Genomic DNA, 7331 nt, shown 5'->3' with positions numbered 1-7331 from the left:
TCGCCTGTGGCATATACATACCTTTCATTTCACATATAGGCCCATATGCACAGAGAGAACGATAAATAAGTTCATGTCCTGAAAATGTGTGATTTCAATAATGTGGTGTGATGTGTAAGAGTGGAGTTTGAAGTGTATTTATTTAAACAGGGACCCTGCACATTAATCAATAGACTATAAATGAGCCTGATTTAGCCCCAATGGCTAATTTCCACCTGCTGTCCCTCACCAGATGTTTAAAAGGCAACCTGTAAAAAAACAACAACATAGGATTCAACATGGAGGCTATAGGCCCTACTTGAAACATTTTGGAAGGGTTTACTATAGGTCTATAAAAGTGGTCCTTTATATAACTGTCTAAACTAAGCAGGGGGCGCTAGTGAGCAAGATATGGAGTGAGACGTCTTTTTCAGAGCTCCTGTGGAATTGGATATTTAAACGGCTTTATTCATGTTAAAACTAATAAACTACTGTACATGATTTTGCCTGAAGGTGAGTATCAAACGTGATGACTACTAGGTGCTGGACAGAAGCAGCCTACATGTGAAAATTGAGTCCACACTAGATAATGCTCCCATGTAGGCCTACATGTATTATCACCATGGAGACGGCTCAGGCGCATGCCCGTCTTCAGACATCACCATGGAGACGGTTCAGGGCCACGCCCTTCAGACATCAAACAAATGCAGAGACACATCTTACAAATACCCGCCTCGCCTGACAGGTCATGTGATTAATGAATAAGTAGCCTACAGTATCACCTGAATATGCCATAACAGAAGCACACTGGTAATAAATATCAGTAAGGAACATTTATTTATAATTCATTTTATTTCTAAAGCACACTTCAGTCTCAGTGTTCATGGGAGCGTGCCCACTCCATATTTCCGATGAACAGCAGCCTATAGGCTCGTGCTTTCAGGCCGTGTTAACTAGCTAATGCCTCGTGTCTTTATTAGCACCACTCAGGGGTTGGGGGAAGTAAGGGAGAAGCTGAGGGAATAAAGCTAACCAGGCCAGGTCCAGCCTGGCTTATGTGCGTGGCTGGCTTGTTTCTGTTCAGGACTGGTAGAACGGAAGCTAGTCATGACACTGAAATAACTGTGAAATGACATGAGATAATGTCTCATAAATTAAGATAGGTCTTGTCGCCTGGACACATCAGTTCCAAAACATTAACAACAACAGCGTTTGTTTAGCTACATATGGACTAGAGGAGTTTCGCTCAGCATAGACTAATCTCTGAGAATGTCCCACGAGTCCAATGCTCTGACCACTACTCTACTTGTGGAATTTAGGAAAGGGATAAAAAGGTTGGAGTGAAAGGATGAACGTGTGGAGGTTTGGGGTATAGTCCCATAAAGTTATCCCCACTGCGTCTTCAACCCCAGTCTCCCGAGTGGGAGTCCAATGCTCTGACCACTATTTTACTTGTGCAGTGGTGTGCTGGGACTACTGTCTCTTGTGGTGCCAACAGAGAGATGCAGGCCAACATTGTTGGGAGGGAGGGAGGGAGTCATAACCAGACAAACGTTATACTAGCTGTGCGTCTGGCCAGCCACGCACAAAAACCTGCTTGCGCGATCCGCTTTCTGGACAAGGCACCCAAAGCCTGTAATTGCAACAGACTTGTTTACAGGACAATTGATAGGGTGTTTCTTGTCCATCGCCTTGACACTCGCTGCTAGGGTGTCGGTCACCTCTTAACCGGGTCAGATGTATTGTAGCAACAGGCATGGCAACGCAGGGTCCATGGCGACCTGGTCAGTCTCTGCGCACTGTGGAAGAATGCGCCCGCGGGAGAAGTGCGTCACTATTCCGCGAAACTCTGAATCCCACTTGAAGAGTTGATTACCCAGTATATATATATAAACCGCTACAGATATTAATTAATTAAGTATGGGATGTGCTGCTTCCAAAACCACGCTGGTCCAAGTCAGGTCCAGCGAACTGAATGGAGATGGGGTAGGATATCAGATATACAAACTTGTAACAACAGTCGACTCGGTTATCGGATATCTGAATAGAATAAGTCGTTATAGTAAATCCCGATGTTTATTATTTTGCAATTGTTATTGTTATGGTTATTATTGGGTACATTCCGGTTTGCGCAAGGCACATTTATGGCTTTCATACTAAGTGGATTTGCGGGGGGTCCGAGTGTGAAGGCTACAGCCTTTTATAGATGCTGATATCCCGGATGTAGCCTACATTTTTATTGTTAAACAGACGTTTTGTTTGTATTTTCTAAAACGAGATATGACATGTTAATGTCAGCTTGTGCGATAGCTATACTGTAAGTTCAACAGTCGGCACAGTAGGCTACTGCACAGCACTTTGGTCAACCACGGTTGTTTTTTAAATGTGCTTTATAAATAAAGTTTGAGAAGTTGAGTCAGAGAAGAAAACTAAAAATGAACCCTAACAACCTTGTTCCTTGCGCAGGAAGACACAGGGAGTAAACAGGGTGCTGGTCGGGGCGACTCAGCAGGGTCAAAGTTCACCACAGACAGTGGTGTGGTTCTGGAGACTGGACAGGCCCTGGTTCTCCCCGGAGCTGTGCCCAGGACACTCCCACCATTAAAGGGTACAAGGAATGTGTTTGTGTTTGGGGACGGCCAGCTTTACCCGTGTGTGCATGTATTCCCTTATGCCATAAGCCTTTTGTGTGTGTGTGTGTGTGTGTGTGTGTGTGTGTGTGTGTGTGTGTGTGTGTATATATAGCGGCTGGTCCTGGGCTGACCCATGAGAGCCCAGCAGAAAGGCCCAGGTCCAGTGAGATCCTGGAGCAGCTGTGGAGCCAGGGCCTCATCCCCTCCCAGCCTGGAGACCGGCCCCGCATCCCTGGGGAGGTGGGTACAGGGGCTGGAACTAAACCAAATCAAACTTTATTAGTATAGCGCATTTCATACACAGAGGCAACACAATGCGCTTTACAGAGAGCAATGGGGGGGGGGGGCATAGGTCCCACCCCTACATATTCCAGAGGGAAGCTAAAAAAAATAAAAAATAGTTTCACTCAGGGTGAAGGTGAGCTGTAAAAAGAAAAAAAAGAAGAAGAAAGGTCAAAGTTTGGGTCATTATCTAAATGGAACTTGCTTAGGGGGTTTTGAATCCTAGTATTTTCAGGTCCCCGTTTAGTCTCACTGACCTTGAAAACATTTAATTCTTGAATAGTGTTATTATTGCTTGAGCTCACTGTCTCTGACCTGTGTGTGTGTGTGTGTGTGTGTGTGTGTGTGTGTGTGTGTGTGTGTGTGTGTGTGTGTGTGTGTGTGTGTGTGTGTGTGTGACAGATGGACGACAGAGAGATGCCCAGCCGAAGGCCGCCACCTCGGCTGGAGTCCCTGAAGACCCAGACCCCCCCCTGCCTCCCACACACCACCCAGACCCAGAGCCTGGGGACAGAGGTTGGAGGACAGGAGAGCGAGGGGCGAGCGAACAGCAGGCAGGGTGGAGAGAGGAGTAGAGAGAGGGAAGAGAGGAGTAGAGAGAGGGAAGAGGGGAGTAGAAAGGTTGTAGGAGGGAGTAGTGATGGTGGAAGAGGAAGAGGAGATGGTGGAAGAGGAAGTAGAGATGGTGGAGGGGTCCGTGAGAGAGAGAGGGAGGGAGACCTCCCAGCGACCTCTCTGGAGATGGAGAGCGACGACACGTTTCAACAGACTGAAGAGGTAGAGGAGATATTCTAGCCCCCAGTGGGAGGGGGGGGGGGGGCTGTTACTGTATCAGCACTGAGAACCTATGAGGGGTGTATGGGGGCGGGGCTTCCCTCCGGCCCCCGAGGGAAGAGTATACGAGCTCAGAGTGTACGAGCTCAGAGTATACGAGCTCAGAGTGACTGATTGGGCGCTGCAGGCTATGGTATGTATGGAGCTCATGTTCTTATATGCAAGAGCAGATGAAGTGCGTATATCAGTAAAACTATTTTGTAACGTATTTACAGTAGTACTGAATGGGTAAGTTATTGCAATGCGAAATATTATTGTATCATAGAGGGTGAATATTTTCTTATTTTTTATCAGGATGAAATCTTCTTGCCAATACACCAAATTTATAGAAACGAGATATTTATTTTATTATATGCATTTAGTAAATCCTAATATCCCTGTTTTCTATGTATCACCATGGTGGTTGGTTGATTGCTATGTGTCATTTTGGGCACAAGGTGGCGCTGGTTCGGTGGAATGATGTTACGCTTGAGCGTAAATGGTGATAGGTGTGCTCTTGATCATCTCTGTGGTGATGAGCAGTCTTCAAGGTCTTGCTCGTCAGACTAGCTGTGTAAAAACAACACGCTGGTTAACACTAGTGGTCTTGTCATTCTCATTAAAGGATCATGTTTCCAAGCATCTCTGCTTTTTTGTGTTCCCCACTGCTTTCTGTGTGTGTGTGTGTGTGTGTGTGTGTGTGTGTGTGTGTGTGTGTGTGTGAGTGTGAGTGTGAGTGTGAGTGTGTGTGTGTGTGTGTGTGTGTGTGTGTGTGTGTGTGTGTGTGTGTGTGTGTGTGTGTGTGTGTGTGAGAGAGAGAGAGAGAGAGAGAGATGTTTGATCGTGGACAACTTTGGTTTGACAGCTGTTCCCGATGAGCCCATGGCCTTTCTGCTTGACATGTGGGCTGCGTCTCACTAGTGGAGAAGATCACATCCATTACATTACATTACATCCACACCTCGCAGATGAACTTGGAGTGCACCTTGCTATCTCAAAGGGAATCTCCAATTAGTCCTGTTTTACAAATGAAATATTTGTCCTGGGCCTTTAGTAGGCTACACGAAAGTACTGAAGTCAGACATGTAAAGGGGATAAGATGACCCCCCTGACCCCCCCTCAAAAACAGGACCAGAGCTCGAGGCTCTCTAGGTAAGAGGATTCTGACGAGTCAGCATGCAGCACGCGAATAGACAACAAGTGGAAGCAACATGAGAGGCTCTCCATTGTCAGGTCGCTGAAACCCGATATGAGGCCTTTTACGACGGCTGGCTCTGTTGTAAAGGGCGTGTGTCTCCATGAATAACCCAGTGAGTGAGACACCGCGAGGATGGTCAGGTTGTGTCCGCGGGTAGTGACAGACCGCGGCGGCGTGGTGTTTGTGAGCACAGTGGCAATCCACGCTATTGCATTCCGGTAGTGTGGCGACAACGACAACAAAATGACAGATTGTCGTGTCACAGCAAATTTGGCAACTCATCATATTACAGCCTATGTAGGCCGCACGTCTCCTTAGCAGATCCATAGAGCTGGAACCTTGAATGATTTATGCAGGTTCCGTATCACATTTCGTAGGATAAATTACAAGCTTAGAAAACCCACCCTTGTTTTTTATGCCATTGGAAACCCTACAGTAGATATTCAAATAAACTAGCCACATCACACGCACAAGACTACATTTTGTGGAACTGTAACGCCTCTATTGTTAACAAAATAACTGGATATAATGTAAATCGATTCAACTAGGCCTACTATATTCTCAACTTTAGTTTAACAGTGCGTAATTGGGTCCCGTGCGCCGTTACGCGGAAACGACCCACGCTATCCTTTTAATACTTCCCAGATTGGCATGACCTCCTTGATACTCATGTGATCATAAACTAAATATACACAATTCATATAATGAGTATTGTATCCCGTATGGCCTCATAAAACTCTCCTTAATTGGCATGTGCCATTGTGCGTAATGCTCTTGATAAAGCCGCACGTTTCGTTGTAAGCTTTGACAAAACACACACATGGATTGTTCTTCGATGTAACTCAATACCGGTAGCATCTTAAGCCTCATACAAAAACAACACCTGCCCACATCTCTCGGTGCACTGCTGGCACTGTAGCCATGCGGATTTGGTCCCAGTGGCTGTAGTCTGCCTGCCCCCATGTCCTGCACCCCTGGCTGTCCACCTGCCTCCAGGTAATCCCTCGAGACAGAGAAACACTTCCAATGAACAATCAACTTTCAACACAAGAAATGTACGATGGAATGTCCCAAAGCTCTGAAAAGTTTGGGTCATGAGCAAAGTTAAAAGAAGGGTTTATAGGCTGTCGATTAAGAAGTGTGGTGTAAAAAAAAAAAAAAGATGACCTTTTTCACAAACACAAATGTAATTTAGTGCTTGGCCTCGTGGTTTGTTCTGCCCGCCTCACAGCTGTCTGTCTGCTCGCCTCTCTCTCTCTCACAGCTGTCTGTCTGCTCGCCTCTCTCTCTCTCACAGCTGTCTGTCTGCTCGCCTCTCTCTCTCACACAGCTGTCTGTCTGCTCGCCTCTCTCTCTCTCACAGCTGTCTGTCTGCTCGCCTCTCTCTCTCTCACAGCTGTCTGTCTGCTCGCCTCTCTCTCTCTCACAGCTGTCTGTCTGCTCGCCTCTCTCTCTCTCACAGCTGTCTGTCTGCTCGCCTCTCTCTCTCTCACAGCTGTCTGTCTGCTCGCCTCTCTCTCTCTCACAGCTGTCTGTCTGCTCGCCTCTCTCTCTCTCACAGCTGTCTGTCTGCTCGCCTCTCTCTCTCTCACAGCTGTCTGTCTGCTCGCCTCTCTCTCTCTCACAGCTGTCTGTCTGCTCGCCTCTCTCTCTCACAGCTGTCTGTCTGCTCGCCTCTCTCTCTCTCACAGCTGTCTGTCTGCTCGCCTCTCTCTCTCTCACAGCTGTCTGTCTGCTCGCCTCTCTCTCTCTCACAGCTGTCTGTCTGCTCGCCTCTCTCTCTCTCACAGCTGTCTGTCTGCTCGCCTCTCTCTCTCTCACAGCTGTCTGTCTGCTCGCCTCTCTCTCTCTCACAGCTGTCTGTCTGCTCGCCTCTCTCTCACAGCTGTCTGTCTGCTCGCCTCTCTCTCTCTCTCTCTCTCTCTCTCTCTCTCTCTCTCTCTCTCTCTCACAGCTGTCTGTCTGCTCGCCTCTCTCTCACAGCTGTCTGTCTGCTCGCCTCTCTCTCTCTCACAGCTGTCTGTCTGCTCGCCTCTCTCTCTCTCTCTCTCTCTCTCTCTCTCACAGCTGTCTGTCTGCTCGCCTCTCACTCTCGCACCGCCCCGCGCTGTCAGCTGGGTGGAGTTTAGCGCAGCGCTTTTAGGAATGGGTCCGAACCACATTTAGTTAGACACGACAGTTAGGAAGAGGAGTCTAAAACACCTGATGATCTGTTGGACAATCCGCTCCATATCTCCTTTAAGTGTCGGAAGATAATCTACCTCGAATCTTGATTTTTGTCGAGCGTTGTTACACTGTTTCCCTCTGCTGAAGGCTCTATCCAAGTTATAGATCTTATACTGCTCGTTTTAAAGCAATACTGATAACGTGACTTTCTGATAAGGACACATTGCACTATATTTTGTTTGTTTCTATCTATTGTGAAG

Source organism: Borostomias antarcticus (assembly GCF_949987555.1).
Source record: "Borostomias antarcticus genome assembly, chromosome: 21".
In the NCBI taxonomy this organism is placed as follows: domain Eukaryota; kingdom Metazoa; phylum Chordata; class Actinopteri; order Stomiiformes; family Stomiidae; genus Borostomias; species Borostomias antarcticus.
The sequence above is the reverse complement of the archived record's forward strand: the minus strand, read 5'-3'. Positions refer to the sequence as shown.